Here is a 23,217-nt window from a genome sequence, read left to right on the forward strand (position 1 = left end):
TTCTCCTAGCGCATCACGAAGTTTGTTTTTTTTATTTTGGAGGCTCTTTGAGCCTTTACGCAGAATTTGCCGCATTAGTATTTGGTAGATTATTTTGTATCTACCTTTATTTTTGTTGTATTTTGGGCTGCTGTTGAGGATGAATATAGAGTCTATCGGCAAGTCCGACGGGAGACCTACACCATGGGCTTGAACTGAGGTAGTTCGACAAAACTTAGATTTATCCGCCACTTCCAGAGGAGATAGTGTGAGAAGTGAGGTTTCTCTAAGTAGACAGATCCTTTAAGAAGATGATTGTATTGCTTTTTGTTCTTTTCTATTCATCAAATATCGACTGGACACGGACCAACCTATCAACAAAGGCAAATTTTTAATCAATTTAAGGGTTCCCTCAAAGTCCCTTTTAAAGTTAAAGAGAAAATTGTAAGAGTCACATACATAAACATATCCTTAACTTCATCTATATTATTAGGTCAGACATTTCAAGAAAGTGTAACACATACATCTAATTCTTATATAAGAATTTAAATTTTACATTTAGCATTGGAAGAATCTCAAAGTTTGAAAATAGATAGTTTAAATATTCTAATTTTGTATTGCAACGCATTCTTTTGAATTTTCTTGTAATCAATGTTTTCTTTTAATGTGTCACTATTATTAAAACAATAATTTTGACTATACTTGTCAAATTTAAATTTTATCATTATTTTTAAGCATCATGGCAATATCTTACTGTGTATTTACCTTTAAAACTCTTGAAATTATTATTTTTTGCATGTTACAAAAAGCTTTAATCAAAGTTGTCAGCGGTAAGTGCTTTTCGTTTTTTTCTATTCATCGAATATCGATGGGACACGGAGCAACCTATCAATAAAGGCTAATTTGGAATCTATTTAAGGTTTTCCACAAAGTCCCTTTTGAAGTTAAAGAGAAAATTGTAAGCGTCACATACATAAACATATCCTTAACTTGATTTACGTTATTAGGTCAGACTTTTCAAGAAAGAGTAACACATAAATCTAATTCTTATATAAGATTTTCAATTTTACATTTAGCATTGGAAGAATCTCAAAGTTTGAAAATAGATACTTTAAATATTTTAATTCTGTATTTCAAAGCATTCTTTTAGAATGTTCTTGTAGTCTATGTTTTCTTTTTATTTGTTGCTATTATTAAAACAATAATTTTAACTTTACATGTCAAATTTTTATTTTATCATCATTTTTAAGCAGCATGGTAATATCTTACTGTGTAAGTACCTTTAAAACTATTGGAATTATTGTTTTTTTTACATGTTACAAAAAGCTTTAAAAGGGTTAGTCAAAGTTGTCAGCGGTAAGTGCTTTTCGTTCTTTTTTATTCATCGAATATCAACTGGGCACGCACCAACCTGTCAATAAAGGCTAATTTTGACTCTATTTAAGGGTTCCCTCAAAGTCCCATCACATACTAGGAAAGCAGGCTAGAGATACTTGGTAGTACTGATCAGGGCCGGATTAACATAGGGGCTGATGGAGCTGCAGCTCCAGGCCCAGGCCCATGGAATAGGCCCATTGAGTAGGCTCATTTTTTTTTCCACACACTACACTTAGGGATTCCACCTGCCTTTTATTTTATTGACATAGCCAGTATTTGAGGCTGCCTGGATGGTGCCAATATTGCAATGATACTGGCTATACAAAGGCTGGTATTTTTCTCAGTATAAACAAGAGATTACTATGCAATAGCAGCACTGGCCAGTAGGGGTTGCACTGGCCAGTAGGGGTAGCGGCACTCCTGCCACTAATGCTGGGGGCTGAAGGAGGAGGGAGGAGCATGTCTCTGTACCATGCTCCCTCGCGGTTCCCACAATTCCCAGCACAGGAACCGCGAGGGAGCATGGTACAGAGACATGCTCCTCCCTCCTCCTTCAGCCCCCAGCATTAGAATTGCCGCCGGACCGGCGAGGCTGCAGCGTGAAACGCGGCCGGCCCCCCTGACTCCTCTCAGGTGGGTGGGGGGGAGAAAGGTAGAGGGTTCAGGGAAGAAAGAGACAGTGGCAGAATAGAGAGACAGAGGGGGGAGAATAGAGAGACAGAGGGGGGAGAATAGAGAGACAGAGGGGGAGGGAGAGTGCCACAGGGAAAGGAGGAAAAAAGAGAAAGAGGGGGGAGAATAGAGAGACAGAGGGGGAGGGAGAGTGCCATAGGGAAAGGAGGGAGAAAGAGACAGAGGGGGGAGAATAGAGAGACAGAGGGGGAGGGAGAATGCCACAGGGAAATGAGGGAGAAAGAGACAGAGGGGGGAGAATAGAGAGACAGAGGGGGAGGGAGAGTGCCATAGGGAAAGGAGGGAGAAAGAGACAGAGGGGGGGAATAGAGAGACAGAGGGGGGGAGTGCCACAGGGAAAGGAGGGAGAAAGAGACAGAGGGGGGAGAATAGAGAGACAGAGGGGGAGGGAGAGTGCCACAGTGACATGGGGACCCTGGGATACATGGGGACATAGACACATGGGAATACTGGAGGACACAGGGAGACATGGGGCATTGAGTCACTGTGATACATAGGGTCACTGGGGGCACTGGGAGACATGGGGCACTGAGACACTGATACAAAGGAACACTGAGACCTTGAGTAATCGACACATGGGGGCACTGAGTCATGAGGGCACTGAGAGGAATCCATCAAGTAGTTTTTTGGTGATTTTACAGCATTTTTTTATGTCACTCCTTGTGATTTACATCATGTGATGTCACCCATACATATTTATTTATGCAAATTAGTAAGGCTGGTATGTTTTCCAAGAAAGGTGGCAACCCTAACTACTTTTCACATACTCTTACTTAAGTATGGAAACTTAAGAGGGATGTATGGGAACAAAACTCGTGTGGACTGGCTGACAATGAATATAGTTAAAGGGACACTATAGTCACCAGAACAACTACAGCTTATTGAATTTGTTCTGGTGAGTAGAATCATTACTGTCAGGCTTTTTACTGTAAACACTGTCTTTTCAGAGAAAATGCAGTCTTTACATTACAGCCTAGTGATAACTTCTTAGATGGCTGTTAGAGATCCTTCCTGAGTCATGGCTGCCTAAAATGCATCCAAACATTCAGTGTCTCCTCCCTCTGCATGTAGACACTGAACTTTCCTCATAGAGATTCATTGATTCAATTCAACTCTATGAGGAGATGCTGATTGGCCAGGGCTGTGTTTGAATCATGCTGGCTCTGCCCCTGATCTGCCTCTTTGTCAGTCTCAGCCAATCCTATGGGGAAGCACTGTGATTGGATCAGGCCACAACTTCTAATGATGTCAGCAGACTGCTTGTTTTTCTGAGTCAAAGAGCATGCAGAGTTACAGCTTCAGGCTTGAATACAGTAAGATTTTGCTATATTTATGGAGGCATGAGGGGCCCAGGGGGGCTAGATGGTGGTGTTAACACTATAGGGTCAGGAATTCATGTTTGTGTTCCTGACCCTATAGTGATCCTTTAAGGTAATGCTGACTTTGATCTCTCTAACACTGTGGCATGTTCCCTTTCTTCTACACTCACTACATACAGCTTTTCTCTGTCCCAGACTATATACCAGGAGCTTCTGCCTGCTAGTAAGAAGGTAAGGAGACAAGTGGACCAGCGAGTGCTAGGGGACAGTCCTTAGAAAGCGTTTAGCGAGCACATCATTAGATGCATTTATGCCAAGCTCAGGGGGCTGTCTGCATAGTATGCCCTTAGTTGGCCAGCTGCATGATTGGCAGGCAGCTTGACATGCATTCATGCCAGGCTGGCCTTCTAATTCTTTGGGCAGACATGTCCTCTTTTTGGGCATGTTCACCCCTTTTGGCAGGTTACGTGATTTAAGTCAGTGGCACACCTTTTTACCGTGCCCATTGACTTCCTGCTTGACTGGACACTGCTGTTAGGGTTTATGGATTTACTTGAAAGATTAAAACATAAATTAGTGAGAGATTAGCCTAGGGTATGTGTTTTCTTATAGCTGCTGTTTTCTTTCTCTCCAGCACCATCTCCATCAGATACATGACGCTTGGGAGTGTTTGTGTTTTTGGTCGATATGATTCTGTAATTAGGCCCGTCATAATTGTCAGCACCAGGCCCACTGGGCTGTTAATCTGGCCCTGGTACTGATAGAACTGATTAAGTTACTGAGAATACCCCCGTTATGTTAAGCTCATTTTGCCATCCATGTTGAACTATGATATAACACATGTATCATTGAGTTAATGAACAGGAAAAGCCCCCAAGGAGTTCCTGAGGGAGGTAGGGTGATGAGAGGGGAGAAAAGAGATTCAAGGCTATACACAGAGATTCAAGAGAAAAGCGACAGACATTAAACTACAGAGTGAGGGCACCATAACTCCACCACGGAACAGCCTAGCTGGATGTGATGAAAGGGTGAGCTAAACCAATGCCCACCAAAGGTAGAGTGCAGTCCCAGATTGTGGGGTGAATCGGTAGACTCTGCAGTAGGGGTGTTGTCAATACAGTGCCCACATGAGAGAGCATCTTTCTTGGTTCCTTCTGCTTCCTGCTGGCTAAATCTTGCTTAATTCTCTCTCCGCTGGTCCTGTGTACACCCTGTTTTATTGCGGGCCCGCTAACTGAGCCCCTCACGAGCCGACGGCGTGGCTTTCTCCACCTTGTGCGCTGCCTTGCACTCTGCCGCCATCTTGAGGCTTTGGTCACTGTCGGTGTTTTTTGCTACTTCTGCTGTGAGGTATTAGTTGGTTTGCGAGTTAAGCGATTACTGACTGTTGCGGGGCAGTTGCACCATTCTCTGTTAGAGTGTTCGCCAAAAGTTGTCAAAAATTCTGTCCAGCTTGGACAAGGTGTAATGCTTTTCTGCAATGTTGCCAAGGATCCACGTGGGGTCTACCATATCAGGTGAGTCATCTTGTTTCCTTCAGGTTTCTCCCTCTGATATCAATAGATCAGGATATTCTCCCCAGGGTGGACCGGGATCACCCCCACCAGTCCAGGGGGGGTTACGGGGCACCTGCTCAAAGCAGACGGGTACCAGGTAGCTTCAGGCTGGGAGACAGGCATCTTCTCTTGCCCGGTGCACACTAGGTTGCATGCTCTTGTCAGCGTATCAAGTGAGCTTTTGTCGAGTCATGGACTGCAGAATAGGTTTACTGGTAGATCAGGGGTCTGGTAAGTCGCTGGATTGTACACAGTTCGAGCTATCGGAGGCTGAAAGGTGCATTTATCACCTAGAATATAGAGGAGCTTGATCCAGACACGTCTCTCCTCCATGACAGTCAGGCCCCACCCCGAGGATGCCTTCTTGAACCTCAAGATAGACATCCCACAATCTGTACCTCTAAATAGGAGGTGTGACCTTATTCCCTCGACTAAAGGAGATCTAAGGGCAAACTACTAGGTTCAAAGAACCTACGGCAGGGGTAAACTGCCATTTGGGGCAAAACATTTTTAAAAAAATATACTTCTCTAATATACATATGCATAGCCAAAGAGAAAGGAAAAGAAAATTATATCATTATCTTGTTCCTATATAATCATATTTATAAATACTAACAATTGTAGACACAATCTTAAAATTACTGTGTGTTTTTTATCTTTTATCTTTCTTCTCTTTGTTTTTCTTTTTTTTCCCTTCCTTCCCTCCTCAAATTAACACCCTCTTTTTATATGCCACCATTCAAATATCTTTCTATTACCATATTACAGTGGTCCTATATAATGCCATATTAGTGTTATACTAAAAAAAACCATTATAAAAAAAATATATTATTATTGTGATCACCTATTGTATCTGCGTCTTCTGTAATAAGTATTAATATCAGTGCTATATCGTCTATTATATAATTGTGTTAATATCTTATAATGATATTTTTGTAATAACTATATTGTTTACAGTGTAAAGGAGACCTATTATTTTACCCTTAATACTATATTACTGTCTCTATCTTGACAGTTATAAAATATATATATATATATATATGTATATATATATTTAAAATTCTTTCTTTCTCTTCTTTTTCTTCTTCCCCCTCTTTTAAAAAAAATAAAATGAATTAATTAGTTTGAAAAAGTAATAAATAATATCTATATGTTTCAATTAGATAAAGTATCTTCAGACCAAGGTTTCAAGGCTCCAGGGGTTTGGAATGTTAGTTATTTTGCCTTCCCAAAATATACACTGCTCAAAAAAATAAAGGGAATGCTTAAACAACACAATGTAACTCCAAGTCAATCACACTTCTGTGAAATCAAACTGCCCACTTAGGAAGCAACACTGAGTGACAATCAATTTCACATGCTGTTGTGCAAATGGGATAGACAGCAGGTGGAAATTATAAGCAATTAGCAAGACACCCCCAATAAAGGAGTGGTGACCACGGACCACTTCTCAGTTCCTATGCTTCCTGGCTGATGTTTTGGTCACTTTTGAATGCTGGCTGTGCTTTCACTCTAGTGGTAGTATGAGATGGAGTCTAAAACCCACACAAGGGGCTCAGGTAGTGCAGCTCATCCAGGAGCTGTGACAGGAAGGTTTGCTGTGTCTGTCAGCGTAGTGTCCAGAGCATGGAGGCGCTACCAGGAAACAGGCCAGTACATCAGGAGACGTGAAGGAGGCCATAGGAGGGCAACAACCCAGCAGCAGGAGGAACAGGAGGAGCACTGCCAGACAGTGGCAGGCTCTAGACTTGGCGAGGCCTTAGGCGAAACTCATACATGAGGCCCCCACTAACACCATTATTGAAAAAAATTGCAGTTGACTTATGTGTGTATAAGAAGCTGTAGATATATTGAAGGGGAAGCTTGCAGTACTGGATAAAAACTAGTCTTTGTATACATCGTTGCATTGTCTACCTGTGTGTGCCTGAGAGTGTGTGTCTGGCAGTGAGTATCTTTGTATATGTATGTATGTTTCTCTGAGCATGTGTATGTTTGTGTACTGCCTGTGGCCTTTGGCATTAAGTTCATGGCGACGCTATGTTTTATGACAGTGTGTAGAATGATTGCCTTTAGGGGGTGACAGGGTGAGTAAAGGAGTAACTGTGGCAGGGTGAGTGTAAAAGAGCAGGAGGGTGCCAGAGTGCAGACAGTGGTGCCTGTTTGTTTAGAGGGAGAGATAGTGTGTAGGGAGGTGGCATAGTGTGAGGGGGTGACAGAGTAAGAAGGGGGTGACAGTGTGAGAGGGTTACATTAGTGTAAGGGGTGTGACAGAGTAAGAGGGGGGTGACATTAGTGTGAGAGGGTTACATTCGTGTAAGGGGTGTGAGAAAGTAAGAGGTAAGAGACAGAGGGGGGTGACAGAGTGAGAGGGAGGGTGACAGCATGAGAGGGAGGGTGACAGAGAGAGGGGGGATGACAGTAAGAGGGGGCGGCAGAGTAAGAGGGGGCGACAGGGTGTGAGGGGGGAGACCTAATGTGTGAGGGGGGAGACCTAGTGTGAGGGGGAGACCTAGTGTGAGGGTTGGAGACCTAGTGTGAGGGGGGGAGACCTAGTGTGAGAGGGAGGGTGACATAGTGTTACGGGGGTGAAAGGGTGAGAGGGGCGTGACAGGATGAGAAGAGGTGACAGAGTGAGAGAGGGTGACAGTATTAGGGGGTGACAGTGTGAGGTGGGGTGACGGTGTGTGGGGAGTGACAGGGTAAGGTGACAGAGTAAGGGGGTCACATAGTGTGGGGGGTCACAGGGTGGGTGACAGAGTAAGAGGTGGGGTGACAGGGTGAGGGGGTGACAGGTGAGGTGGCAGGGTGAGAGGGGGTGACAGGTGAGGTGGCAGGGTGAGAGGGGGTGACAGGTGGGTGGCAGGGTGACAGGTGGGGTGGCAGGGTGACTGACAGGGTCAGATGTGGGGTGAGAGGGGAGGCAGGGTGAGGGGGGTGACAGGTGGGGTGGCAGGGTGAGAGGGAGTGACAGGGTGAGAGGGGGCGACAGTATTAGGGGGTGACAGGTGGGGGGGCAGGGTGAGTCACAGGGTCAGATGTGGGGTGAGAGGGGAGGAAGGGTGAGGGGGTGACAGGTGGGGTGGCAGAGTGAGAGGGGGTGACAGTATTAGGGGGTGACAGTGTGAGGTGGGGTGACAGTGTGTGGGGAGTGACAGGGTGGGTGACAGTGTTGGGGTCACAGGGTGGGTGACAGAGTAAGAGGTGGGGTGACAGGGTGAGGGGGTGACAGGGTGAGAGGTGGGGTGGCAGGGTGAGATGTGGGGTGAGAGGGGGCTGACATGTGGGGTGGCAGGGTGACACGGACTGGCAGGTGGGGTGGCAGCGTGAGAGGGGGGTGACAGGTGGGGTGGCAGGGTGACAGGGAGTGACAGGGTGAGAGGGGGCGACAGTATTAGGGGGTGACAGGTGGGGGGGCAGGGTGAGTCACAGGGTCAGATGTGGGGTGAGAGGGGAGGAAGGGTGAGGGGGTGACAGGTGGGGTGGCAGAGTGAGAGGGGGTGACAGTATTAGGGGGTGACAGTGTGAGGTGGGGTGAGAGTGTGTGGGGAGTGACAGGGTGGGTGACAGTGTGGGGGTCACAGGGTGGGTGACAGAGTAAGAGGTGGGGTGACAGGGTGAGGGGGTGACAGGGTGAGAGGTGGGGTGGCAGGGTGAGATGTGGGGTGAGAGGGGGCTGACATGTGGGGTGGCAGGGTGACACGGACTGGCAGGTGGGGTGGCAGCGTGAGAGGGGGGTGACAGGTGGGGTGGCAGGGTGACAGGGTGAGAGGGGGGTGACAGGTGGGGTGGAAAGGTGAGATGGGGGTGACAGGTGGGGTGGCAGTGTGAGGGGGTGACGGGGTGAAGTGGCCGGGTGAGGGGGTGGCAAGGTGAGGGGGGGGGTGAAAGGGGGAAGTAGCAGGGTGAGGGGGGGTGACAGGGTGAAGTGGCAGGGGGTGACAGGGTGAAGTGGCAGGGGGTGACAGGTGGGGTGGCAGGGTGAAGGGGGCCAAAATGTACCTTTTTCCCTGGTGGTCCGGTGGGGTCAATCTGTCCCTGGTGGTCCAGTGTCCTGGATGGCTCCCTGGTGGTTCAGTGGGGTCATTCTGTCCCTGGTGGTCCAGTGGGCTTTCCAGTCTGCAGCTCCGCCGGATGCAGAGCTGCAGACCACATGGGGAATATCTTGCGATAACACTCTGATTGGCTGGAGATCGGTAACACTCTGATTGGCTCACACTCAGCTGAGCTGCAGACTGAGGCTGGCTCTCTCCCCGGGCGGGCTTAAAGGAGGGGCCTTGCACCCGGTGGCACAAAGGGCGAGGCCCCTGACTGCGCGAGGCCTTAGGCGGCCGCCTAAATCGCCTAATTAGAGAGCCGCCTCTGCTGCCAGAGCCCTGCAAAATGACCTCCAGCAGGCCACAAATGTGCATGTGTCTGTCAAATGGTCAGAAACAGACTCCATGAGGGTGGTATGAGGGTCTGACGTCCACAGGTTGGTGGTTGTGCCTACAGCCCAACACCGTGCAAGACATTTGGCATTTGCCAGAGAACACCAAGATTGGCAAATTCTCCATTGGCACCCTGTGCTCTTCACAGATTAAAGCAGGTTCACACTGAGCACATGTGACAGACGTGACAGAGTCTGGAGACGCTGTGGAGAACGTTCTGCTGCCTCCAACATCCTCCAGCATGACCGGTTTGGCAGCGGGTCAGTAATGGTGTGGGGTGGCATTTCTTTGGGGGGCCGCACAGCCTTCCATGTGCTCGCCAGAGGTAGCCTGACTGCCATTAGGTACCAAGATGAGATCCTCAGACCCCTTGTGAGACCATATGCTGGTGCAGTTGGCCCTGGGTTCCTCCTAATGCAAGACAATGCTAGACCTCATGTGGCTGGAGTGTGTCAGCAGTTCCTGCAAGATGAAGGCTTTGATGCTATGGACTGGCCTGCCCATTCCCCAGACCTGAATCCAATTGAGCACATCTGGGACATCATGTCTCGTTCCATCCACCAACGTCACGTTGCACCACAGACTGGCCAGGAGTTGGTAGATGCTTTAGTCCAGGTCTGGGAGGAGATCCCTCAGGAGACCATCCGCTAGCTCATCAGGAGCATGCACAGGTGTTGTAGGGAGGTCATACAGGCACGTGGAGGCCACACACACTACTGAACCTCATTTTGACTTGTTTTAAGGACATTACATCAAAGTTGGATCAGCCTGTAGTGTGTTTTTCCACTTTAATTTTGAGTGTGACTCCAAATCCAGACCTCCACGGGTTGAAAATTTTGATTTCCATTTTTTTTTTTTTTATTATTCTTTATTTTGTTGTGCGCAGATTAACAGTACACGCTTGCCTTGCCACAACTGCTTTAGCAAGCCCAGTGATGTTATAAAGATCAACATATTAATATGGCATTTCAGGGTACAGCACACTTTTTTTAACACAACATTCAGAAACAGGTTGGCTTAAGGTAAGTTAGCATTAAGTTAGCTTGCATTACGTTGCATATAGTTAGCTTATAGTTGAGTAGTAACCTGTCAGTGAGTTTGCACTAGCTTTGTTTCAGAGGGTAATAACGTGTCAGGAGCATTATACAGGAAATTCAAGTTGCAAGTAAACGTCGAATAGCAGGCTTGCTACATACTTAATACTAGGTCTAGTTCTAAATGAAAAAGTAATATAGGAGTAGCAAACAGTAAAGAAGTAATAAACATGCCACTGGGGACCTGTCATGGGATATAGGGATACAAGGGTTAATGCTAAGGGCACATATACAGATCAGCTGGTCTGGATCACCCCACTTCCCCCTCCCTCCACCGGCTTGGCTAAGCATGATAGGAATGGCATCCATGTACAGCAGGAAACACAACTATTTCTGCTCTGCCTGTCTCAGGTCGCAGCACAGGCTCATCCGCTCATCTCGCATCCTCCGGTCCAACGTTATCTGGAGTCGGCATCAGAGTCCGCGGGTGTGTTCACCCAGGTGTCAGGCAGCGGTGTGAGGTTTCTTCTCCTCAAGACTCCCGGCTTAAGTGAGTAGTTGCTGGAGCGTTTGAGCTGGGATGTGAGTGGATGCTGCCGAAAGTCTTTTGTCAGCTGTCGGACTTTCTTTTCTGTGGAGCCCGTGAGTGGAGGCAGAGATTATTCCACAGCCTCCTTAAGGATTCCGCTTACAGGCTGCTCAGCGCTGGCGTTTTCATAGAGGTTTAGGTGGCGGCCATTTTAGTTTCAACGTGCGGGAGACTGGATGTGGGGTAAATTGTATAATTTCCCTCCCTACTGTTATAGGCCCCCCAGTGGGGACCGGGATAACCCCCACCGGTCCAGGGGGGGTGGTACGGGATCAGGACCATTTCAGAGAGCCAGTGTGTGATAGCTGGGGAAATGCAGGATGGCGGAAGTCCACCCCGCTCCTTCCTCGATTAGGCCGCAGACACCAAAGTCTTTTTTGGCCCTCCCGGGCTTCAAAAGCTCCCGATCTCGGGGTCTGCTGCTGCACCGACAGCCATATAGTGTTTTTGTCGTCTTTCTGGGCTTAGTTTAGCTTAGGAGCCGCATATTTCAACTTATAAGGCTTAGTCCCTCAGGAGCCTCTCCTTCATGCGACCGGTCAGCATGGCAACCCGGCCCCGCCCCCCGATTTCCATTTTTTTATTTTTGTGTGATTTTGTTGTCAGCACATTCATGTAAAGAACAAAGTATTTCAGAAGAATATTTAATTCATTCAGATCTAGGATGTGTTATTTTTGTGTTCCCTTTATTTGAGCAGTGTATTAATAGATGTTGGAAAGCCCCAGTTATATCTGACATTCTTTTTTTTTTTTTAATTCTTTATTTTTGTTGTGGAAAAGTTTCCACTAGTTTTGGTGGTAACATACAATCATCCAATACAAAAGGATACAAGGCAAAAAGGCAAACTTGGGGGGCGGGGCCTAACCGCAGAGCCGAGAGGTCGCAGAAAAGAGCTGCTCCTGCACCTCGGGACAGAAACCTCGGGTTAAACGCCTAAAACTTACCGTAAATTCCTCAAACGAGTATCCAGCAGAAAGGCGAGACCGGGGGCTACCTACCGATACCAAATATGTGGCATACCAAGCAGAAACCCTCGAAGTACCCCTCAAGGCCTGCCTGCATGGCCGGCACAGGGGAGACGGCCGCTTCCCTGATGCCTCCAACAGAGATAAGCATGATTACGGGCCCTAACCCCCCCCCTATGGACCGGTGGGGGTCATCCCGGTCCCAGGAGGACCACCCCAGAAGCTGTGGCAGCAACCCCAACGGGATCGACCTGTAAACAAAATGGCGGAGACTACACTCGAGCCAACAGGCCCAACAAAGGAGACTGACATCCTAGCCCGGCTGGACGCCACATTTACAGCGTTTTGGGACAAACTAGCAGACCGGCTGAGCACAAGTAAGGCTAAAGCTTCAGACCCACCTAAGGCACCGCCATACCGCTCCCGTCCAAAGCGCACACCTAGTCAGGCCAAGCGCGCCAAAAAAATATGGCGGAGAAGAAGACGCTCTCTGCTGCAGGCAGGGACACACACGAGGCGGCGCCCGACAGCACGGCACAAAGTACAGCAAGCCGCACTCAATCAGATGAAAACAGAGCTGCTAACCATGAGAGCTGGGAAGAGCCTGCACTCACACCCGAGAGGGGTCCACACCACGCCTGCAAATATACTGGGGAATAAGATGATCTGTCCACATCTCAGCAAACGGGCAGCAAAGCACATGAAGCACACAGGCCTGGTGGTCGGAACGGGTGAGTCCCTGAACGGATTACCAAACCCGGGTCCAACCCTTAAAGGCATAGGCTAAGGAGAACTCTGTGGGACATCAGGAAGACTGGGACACACAGCCTCCAGTAGTAACAGACTATCGCCCCCCTTGATCTAGGACTTATTATACGCCATGCTAATTTTACCGCACATGTACCACACAGAACTAATCCCTTGCTTCCTCAAGCAGCTCAACCTTGTAGATCCTGACACTACTCTAAACTCCTGCCACCGGAGAAGCTGGGACAGCCGTAGGGGAAGGTGTACCTGAAGCAAACCAAGCTCATAACGTGATCTATCAATGCTAAATTTTATTTCATGTTTATTTTTTGTCTAAATCTATTAACACTGTCGTTGAAATGTATAGCATAGACAGGTTGTAACTACCAGAATTAAGCTGAACAGCATGTTTAGCCAGACGCAGCTAATCACTACATAGTAACGTAAGCTTGAACAACCAACATGCACTGTTATCTATCACCTTTATAACCTGCCTTAAGCTAATCCAGTTTTGTAATTTTATCAAAATTCAGCCTAGACATAATTCATTGTTACGCGTTTAAAAATTTAAAAAATGTGCAAAGTTTTTCCACTGCCTATCTGATGTACACCTGTATTTCATTATGCATACTCTAGCTGTTGTGGCACGGTGTGCTATATGTATATCTTCATGCACAAATAAAATACAGAATAAAAAAAAAAAAAAAAGGCAAACTTAACATTGGTTAATAATATACATGAGTTATTCTTGGATAAGCGCTCTAGCATCCTCCTAATAAAACGAACCTCTTGAGAAAACAATAAGCACACAGGTCTGTATATTGTGCATGCCACTCATACGGGCTCGAGATGTACAATATGCTATGGCATTTTAGCAGCCCACAAGGGCTTAAGATTAGCGGGTTGGTACTGCACGCTAGTAGCTCCAATGGGTTTAAACTTTACACTATGGTATATCACGCTAGCGGCTGATGAGGTCTTAAGATTAATGAAATTGGTAGAACATGTCAGTTGCTCATTCAGGCTTAAAGTGTGTAGCTTGGTATATCAAGCTGATATCTCATGAGGGTTTAAAGTTAACTATTCGGTTCAACATGCTAGCAGCTCAGGCGGGCCCAATACGAACCGTATGGTATAACACGCTGGCCGCCTATGTGGGGTTAAAACATACTGGCCACTCATGTGAGTTTAAAAATAAACACTTTGGTACTTCCCGTTGATAGCTCTTGTAACGTTAAAGGTATAGCGTATTGATTGAGCATTGTAGCACCTCATGTGGGGTCATGATAAACACATTGGTAACATTTGTTAATAGTTCTTGGGAAGTTAAAATATACACATTGGCAGACCACGTTAGCATGTCGCGTGGAGTTAAAGTACGCTCAGTGATATCGCCTGTTCGTAACTCTAATGGAGTGAAAGTGAGTGCATTGGCAGAGCATGTTAGCTACGCTTGTGGAGTTAAAATAGACTCGTGGACAGCACAAGTTAGCAACTCATGTGGAGTTGTAAAAAACACTTCTATGGTACGTTTTAGTTACTCAAATGGAGGTAAAATTATCCCATTAGTGGAGCATGTTGGTAACTCTTGTGGGGTGAAGATAAGCACCTTGGTAATATATGTGAACAACTCTTGTGAAGTTAGAATATTTACATTGGTAGACCTCTTCAGCGATTCGCGTGAAGTTGACGTAAACACATTGTTATCACATGTTAGCAACTCTAATGGAGTCTAAATAAACACATTGGGAAGAAACAAACAAAAAAGGGGGGAGTATAATAAAAACAGGGATAAATGACAAGATAGATACTTGGGGGCCTGTGAAGAGCCTGGTTCACCCAAGTGTCTCCAACTTGCCCGCTAGGCAGGTGTATGTTCAGTTCTCTAGCGTTCTAACAGTCCTATGGAGGGTTCTGTAGACGTGGCCTTCTCTGTGCCCCTGTCCCCTCGGAGCCTCTCTCCTGTGCTGCTTTGTCGCTGGTGGTGCTGGGGGTCTTGCTTCTCCCCTGTCCAGGGAGTCCGGGCTGAGGGAGTTGGAGCTCCTGTAGAAAGTCCATGGGGTCTTCCTCTGCTGACAGCGAAAGAACTCTGTCCCCGTGTGGCACCACCAGTGTGCCAGACGTCCCCATCTGTATCTAATACCGCGGTCTCTCAGCTGCCGTGTGATTGGCATGAATCTTCTCCTTTCTTGCAGCGTTGCAAATGGTAAGTCATCAAATACTTTGATGTGAAGGTTATCTACCGTGGTGGTGGGCGTCTTCCTTGATTGGGCCATAATTGCCACTTTTACCGCTATGTCTCTGGTGAGTGTGATAATGTCCCTGGGGGCGTCTGCGGGGGCGGCCACGGCCTTCCGGATCCTGAATGCCGCTGTAATTGGCCATGTTTCGCCAATTTTCTTTGCTCCCATCGCGATAGCCATTTTGTTGGTAAGCTCTAGCAAGGCTTCTGGCCCTATTGTTTCCGGTGCTCCGCGGATCTGGACATTTCTCTTGCGGTGCCTGGTTTCCATCGCGGTCACCGTGCGGGTAAGTCGTTGGAGTTGCTGGGTCAGGGAGGTCACTTGGGTTTGGGTCTCAGCAATGAGAATGTCTCTGTCCCCTTCTCTAGTCTCCACTGATCCCAGACGTGCTGTGACACCGGTCATCTCAGACCGCACCTTGTCCAGATCCGACTTCCATACCCTCCGTAGGTCTAGTAATAGCCTTTTAATATTGCCTTTTGTAGAGGGCGAGTTGTCAAAGTCGGAGTCTTCCAGCTGGTACACTGCGTTGGCGGTCTGTGTGGTCGGGGGCCCCTTTCTTGGGCCGATGCATCTGAGTCACTGGAGCTTTGGTTACCCCCTTGCGCCATCTTAGTCTGTGTCTGCTTTTGCGGCCTATTGAAGGACCGTCTGATGTCAGGTGTGTATGAGCCCTCCAGGCAGGTTAGTTTCTTATGTTTTTGCCCCATCTTGATGTCGGGGGTATCTGGGTCAGTATTAGGCTGGTTTTCTGGTCCATTTGCTGGAAATTTGTGGCAATTTGTCGTTTAAAACAGTGTGTTCAGCCGGAGCTCCACACCAACACGTCTTGTTAGCTTCTCAGCTAGCCACGCCCCCCCATATCTGACATTCTTATGTCTTAATATCTGCAGAGCATCTGTAAATGTTTTCAGTAATATTCTTGTCTGGGCTCAAAGATCAGGGAAGATCAGCACATCTTTGAATTTTTTATTCTTCAGGTTTTTTATTTTTAGCGCCTTTAAGATGTTTTTTTTTTTTAAAGAGGTAAGACTGGAAGTTGGTGATCACACCTCTAGGTGTGGTATTTTTTATTAAACTTTACTTTGGTAAACGGTGTACACGATCAATAGTCGAATTGAGTACTTGATCTTAAACTCCTAGTTCCTTAAGAATTCAGATAAGAACACTCTTAGTTGTTCAGGGCTGATTTCTTCTAAGATATTTATAAAGCGTAAATTATTTCTTCCTGCTTGATCTTCTAGTGATTCTAGTTTCAGATCTTGTCTATTTATTCTGAGGATGGAGTCATATTTGTCTTGTAATATCAGTTCTTGTGTCAATTTTTTGTAAGTTCTCTGGTCAGAAGGGGTTTCTGGGGAATAAAGGTGAGGAAATATAGAAACATAGAAACATAGAATGTGACGGCAGATAAGAACCATTCAGCCCATCTAGTCTGCCCAATTTTTTAAAATACTTTCATTAGTCCCTGGCCTTATCTTATAGTTAGGATAGCCTTATTCCTATTCCACGCATGCTTAACCCCTTAAGGACCAAACTTCTGGAATAAAAGGGAATCATGACATGTTACACATGTCATGTGTCCTTAAGGGGTTAAACTCCTTTACAGTGTTTTTCTCTACCACTTCAGCTGGAAGGCTATTCCATGTATCCACTACCCTCTCAGTAAAGTAATACTTCCGGATATTATTTTAAAACCTTTGCCCCTCTAATTTAAGACTATGTCCTCTTGTTGTGGTAGTTTTTCTTCTTTTAAATTTAGTCTCCTCCTTTACTGTGTTTATTTCCTTTATGTATTTAAATGTTTCTATCATATCCCCCTGTCTCGTCTTTCCTCCAAGCTATACATGTTTAGTTCCTTTAACCTTTCCTTGTAAGTTGTATCCTGTAATCCATGAACCAGTTTAGTAGATCTTCTCTGAACTCTCTCTAAAGTATCAATATCCTTCTGGAGATACGGTCTCCAGTACTGCGTACAATACTCCAAGTGAGGTCTCACCAGTGTTCTGTACAATGGCATGAGCACTCCCCTCTTTCTACTGCTAATACCTCTCCCTATACAACCAAGCATTCTGCTAGCATTTCCTGCTGCTCTATTACATTGTCTGCCTACCTTTAAGTCATCAGAAATAATCACCCCTAAATCCCTTTTCTCAGATGTTGCAGTTAGGACTCTATCAAATATTCTGTACTCTACCCTTGGGTTTTTATGTCCAAGATGCATTATCTTGCACTTATCCACATTAAATGTCAGTTGCCACAACTCTGACCATTTTTCTAGTTTACCTAAATCATTTGCCATTTGGCTTATCCCTCCATCTTGGTCAGGGGTTTGATCTGTACCTCTGTGAACATGTGTCACGCCTGGGGAATGTCTGTACCTATCAGCCCCTGAAATGACTTTTTTTCTAGTCCTGGAGGGAGAAAAGGCCGGGTTTTAAAACAGCGGGTACAAGGGCGTTGGCTGAACCACGAGAGGTGTGGCAATGACCATTTCTCCAGGTCCTCCCTCAGCTGCACTAAGAGAGGCTGGAAGTTGGCCCGGTAGAGCTGGGTGCATTCCCTTGTGACCCAGATCCCTAGGTATTTCAAGGCCGATTCTGTGCATTTCAAGGCAAAGAGGTGTTGAATGTGTATGACCTGTTCTTTCGGGAAAGACACGTTAAGTATCGTAGATTTCGAGTAATCAATTTTGAAGTTTGATAGCGAGCCATATGCGTCAAATTCTGTCATTATGTGTCTAAGTGAGTGGTCCAGGTTTGTCATGAAAAATAGTCATCTGCATAGGCCACCATGGTATGGACCGTGTTGCTGATTCTCATGCCTTGTATGTTTGGGTTCTGTCTGATCGCTTGGAGGAAGGGTTCGAGAGCAAGGATGCAGAAGTAGGGAGACAGTGGGCAGTCCTCTTTAGTGCTGTTACTGATCAGAAAGAGGTCCATGAGTGCTCCGATAACACAAAGTCTGGCTGTGGGACAGGAGTACAGAGTTTTGATCCAGTTCATAATGTACTGGCCCATCCCTATTTTTTGCAGGACTGCAAATATGTAGTCCCAGTTTACTCTGTCAAATGCCTTCTCTGTGTCAGTAGAGTGGTGTAGGATAGCCAGGACTTGTATTGTGTTGTCCCTTGCCTCTCGCCTGGGAACAAAGCCTACCTGATACCCGTGTATGAAACCCAGTAGGTGCTGCTGGAATCTCATGGACAATATTTTCGTAAATAATTTCAGGTCACAATTTAGTAGTGAGATGGGCCTGTAGCTGGCACTTTGCTCTGCGTCCCTTCCAGGGGCGTCCGCGGGAGAGGCAAAGGGGGGGCACTACCCCCCTCCCCCTCGGAGTTTTCAGCTTTTTCTGCTATTTTTCATGTGAGATTGAAAATACAGTGTAATACCGGTGCGTGGAGAGAGACAGGTATAGGAAGCTACATCTTATCCCTGCTTCTCTCTGACTGAATCCGCAGGGGAGCAGCACATAGAGACAGCCTACAGATCAGGTAAGTGAGGCATGGGGGGAGAGAGAGCCTATAGATCAGAGAAGTGAGTCATGGGGTGGGCAGCCCATAGAACAGGGAAGTGAGGCATAGGGGGGCAGCCTATAGATCAGGGAAGTGAGGCATGGGGGCAGTCTATAGATCAGGGAAGTGAGGCATAGGGGGCAGTCTATAGATCAGGGAAGTGATGCATAGGGGGACAGCCTATAGATCAGGGAAGTGAGGCATGGGGGCAGCCTATAGATCAGGGAAGTGAGGCATAGGGGGCAGCCTATAGATCAGGGAAGTAAGGGAAAAGTGTGCAGCCTATAGATCAGGAAAGTGAGGCATGGGGGACAGCCTATAGATCAGGGAAGTGAGGTATAGGGGGCAGCCTATAGATCAGGGAAGTAAGGCATAGGGGGCAGCCTATAGATCAGGGAAGTGAGGGATGGTGGGCAGCCTATAGATCAGGGAAGTGAGAGAAGGGGGGGATCCACCTACAGATCAGGTAAGTGAGGGTGGGGGAGGCAGCCTACAGGAAGGGTTAGCAAGGAGCAGAAAGGTAAAGTAAGAGAAGGAGCAGAAAGGAGAAGGAACAGAAATGAGCAGGAAGGGACATCAAGGAGCAGAAACGGGCAGCAAGGAGCTGGAAGGGACAGCAAGGAGCACAAAAGGTAAAGTAGGAGAAGGAGCACAAAGGAACAGAAATGAGCAGCAAGGAGCCAGAAGGGTCTGCAAGGAGCAGGAAGGGTCAGCAAGGAGAAGGAGGGGTCAGCAAGGAGAAGGAAGGGTCAGCAAGAAGCAGGAAGAGTCAGCAAGGAGAAGGAAGGGTCAGCAAGGAGCAGGTAGGGTCAGCAAGAAGCAAGAAGGGGCAGAAAGGGTCAGCAAGGAGCTGGGAAGGGCAGCAAAGAGCAGGTAGGGACAGAAGGAGCACAACATTAAAGTAGGAGAAGGAACAGAAATGAGCAGGAATGGTCAGCAATGAGCTGGAAGGGGCAGAAGGAGCAGAAACGTAAAGTAGGAGAAGGAGCAGAAATTAGCAGGAAGGGTCTGCAAGGAGAAGGAAGGGTCTGCAAGGGGCAGCAAGGAGCAGGAAGGGTCTGCAAGGAGAAGGAAGGATCTGAAAAGAGCAGAAAGGGACAGAAGGAGCACAAAGGTAAAGGAGCAGAAAGAATAAGAAGGAGCACAAAGGTAAAGTAGGAGAAGGAGCAGAAAAGGGTTGCAAGGAGCAGAAAGGGGTCAGAAAGAGAAAGGAGCAGATAGGGGAGCAAAATAAGCAGAAAGTAGCAGAAAGGTAAAGGAGTAGAAGGAGCCAAGGAGGAGAGAAGACAGTGTCAGAAGAAAAAGAAGACTGTGTCAAATGAAGGAGAAGAAAAGGAGATTGGAGCAGGAAGGACAAGTGAAGTGAATCCTCCACTTTATTCTGGACACCATATCATAAGGCTTTGGTACCTGGGCCTGACAGGGAAACTTTGGACCTTCTCATCTCCCCAGGACAAAAAAAAATCAGTGTTAATGTGTTCACTTTTATTTACTGAGTGTCAGAGTGCCATTGGGTAGGGGTGTTGCTGGTTGGCTAGAGCGGTCAGCTGGCACTCTAAGCCAATCAGTAGCTCCCCATTCATGATAAAGTAAAACATTTTCATGAACCGGGAACTACCGATTGACTTAGAGCTTCAATTAACCACTCTAGCCAATCTGCAGCACCCATGCCTGATGTCAATCTACACTTCCTGACACTCCGTTTCAGAAGCCAAATACCACTGAGTGACCTGGAGATCTGGAGCTGGAGGAAGCCTTTGGGGTTAAACCATTTGAGAGCAGTTTAACCCCTTAAAGGAAAGAGAGCACCCAGGGGCTTCCTGGCATCATTGCATTTTCATTTAGATGAAGTTGTTATGGTGACCAAAATGTGCCTTTAACCCCTTAAGGACACAGCTTCAGAAGCTTGTCTTACGCTTAATGACAAGCAATTTTTGAATTTTCTTGCTGTATGCATTCAACTTCAATTTGCATCTCTCTCGTTTATTGCACCAATGCATATTATATACTGTTTTTTAGAGGACAGAAAGGGCTTTAATTTGATCTAACATATATATATATATATATATATATATATATATATATATATATATATATATAAATGCTTATTTATTGTTAAAAAAAATACAGAAAAATGCACACAAAAAAGAAAAAATTTGTGTTTTTTGTACAGTTTTTGCAATAATAATGTGTGCCTAATTAGTGCAGGTTAAAGAAAGTAATTAAAAATAAATTCATTTAGTTGTTCTGATTTACAGAATATATAATGTGTCTGGGATTTTCAGTTTTTTTTGGTAGTTACAGGTCACAAAGCACAAGGAGTAAAATAAACTTTTAATATGGAGCGATTTTAGAATTTGGTATGTTTGTCTTGTAAGCTTAATAGCCATAAAAGAAAACAAAATTGCCACACAAAAGTATATTTATATAAAGTAGACATCACAGGCTATTGTCCTAAGGTTGTTTTGACACTTTCTAAGTAGCCATTTCACCGCCAATCTCTGCTAAATATTGGAGTAAAATTTTGTATTTTGGGTTTTTTGGCACACAAACTTATAACAAAGAACTTCTCATGTGTATTTTGTAAAGTTGGTGTGTGCTATTCCTGTACAAGGTTTTATTATGTGTTCAGTTAGTTCTGCTGAGTACAACGGTACCCCCATTGTATGTCTTTGGCACTATTTCGTGAAGCTACACTGCCATATAGGAGACCTGTCCGTTTCAACATTTACAGTAGAATTTTGAGAGGCGGATTTAATGGGCCTATGCTTCAATTTGGGGTATTATAGCAGTTTGGCTGTTCAAAAAAACCTCACAAAGGCCTACCATTTGTAAAAGTAGACACCTCAGGGTATCTCATATGGTGCATATTGTGCTTTAACATGCCCCCATTTTTTCACCAATATATGCCAAAGTATGTGGTAAAATATAATTTTGGGCATTTTTTACATATGGATTACATTTTTGCTGGGCATTTTGTACATTTCATATGTGCCACTAAGTTCAAACCCCCCAAATTATGCTCAGTTAAGCCTTCTGAGTAAAACAATATGCCCAATGTATGACCTAGACACTATTTTGTGAAGTTACACTGCTGTAAAAGAGACATAACAAGTTAAGTTTTTTAAGTGTGAATTTTCATGGAGGGTTTTGATGCGTTCGTGTCCCACTTTGGAGCACTTGAGCAGGCTACATATTACAACTACACTATAAAGGCATACCATTTCTTAAATAAGACATCCCAGGGCAAATCAAAAGGCATATTTTGAACCTTAGCGTGGGATAATTTTTCCGCTAGCTTGTACCAAGTGTAGTGGTAATAAGCATTTTTTCTGCCTTTTTGACACACAAAGTGAGTTTGCGCAGTATATTTTTCAAACCTTATGTGTACTACGACTGTATACTACTTCATATGTTGCTCAGCTATGTCGGCTGAGTACAGCAATACCCCCGTATGTACCTTTGCTAGGTATATGTGGACATTGAAGGGGCACATTTGAGACACAGCCATTCCAGTTTTTTTCAAACTTTGAATTTTTACGCTGTGTCCATGTCCAATTTTAGAGTATTTTACAAGGCTATATAATCCAATTACCCCATAAAGGCATACCATTTCTTAAAGAAGACATCCCAGGGCAATTCAAAAGGCATTTTTTGAACCTTAGCGTGGGATCATTTTTCCGCTAGCTTGTACCAAGTGTAGTGGTAATCCGCATTTGTTCTGCCTTTTTGACACACAAAGTGAGTTTGCGCAGTATATTTTTCAAACCTTATGTGTACTACGACTGTATAATACTTCATATGTTGCTCAACTATGTCGGCTGAGTACAGCAATACCCCCGTATGTACCTTTGCCAGGTATATGTGGACATTGAAGGGGCACATTTGAGACACAGCCATTCCAGTTTTTTTCAAACGTTGAATTTTTGCGCTGTGTCCATGTCCCATTTTAGAGTATTTTACAAGGCTATATAATCCAATTATTCCATAATGGCATACCATTTCTTAAAGAAGACATCCCAGGGTAATTCAAAAGGCATATTTTGAACCTTAGCGTGGGATCATTTTTCCGCTAGCTTGTACCAAGTGTAGTGGTAATGAGCATTTTTCAATGTATTTTTTTACTTTCTAAATCTTTTTTTACTTTGTAAAACTTTTTTTACTTTGTAAAACCCGTTTTGAAACTTTTTTTTTTACTTATTAAATGTTTTACATTTTCTTAACTTTTTTTACACTTTTAAATTTTTTTCTAAACTTTTCTTTTACCATTAACCCCTAACTAGCAGTAAGCAGCACTAACAGTAAATTCCCCATTTTCCCATGACTCCCACCCACCCCAGCTAGCCAAATATATAATTATAAAATATTTAAATGAATTAATTAAATAAGTTGAACCCCTGAGGGTTAAAAAAATAAATAAAAGTTAATCCTCAGGCCCAAGCGGGCGAGACAGACAGTTACCAGAAAGCACCCTATGTGACTCAGCGCTCGTACGTTCTCTATTGTAAATTTCAACCTTGTTTACCGCAACAATATTCAGAATGTAAATGCTAATATGCCCTTTGTTATTCAGCGACTATTTCAGCTTAAATTATCTTAATCAGAATTACTCTGGCTTGTAGCCCATAGGACACGTGAGGGCATGAATGTTTATATTGGAGCGTTAGAATGTTGCTTTTACTGATCGCCCTTAGTGGGCCGACCGCGCCGCACTATCCACATATATATCTGTCCCACTGTTATGGGAATTGTGCAACTAAGGTTTGAATG

The sequence above is a fragment of the Pelobates fuscus genome, chromosome 4 (genome assembly GCF_036172605.1).
Source record: "Pelobates fuscus isolate aPelFus1 chromosome 4, aPelFus1.pri, whole genome shotgun sequence".
Classification (NCBI taxonomy): Eukaryota; Metazoa; Chordata; class Amphibia; order Anura; family Pelobatidae; genus Pelobates; species Pelobates fuscus.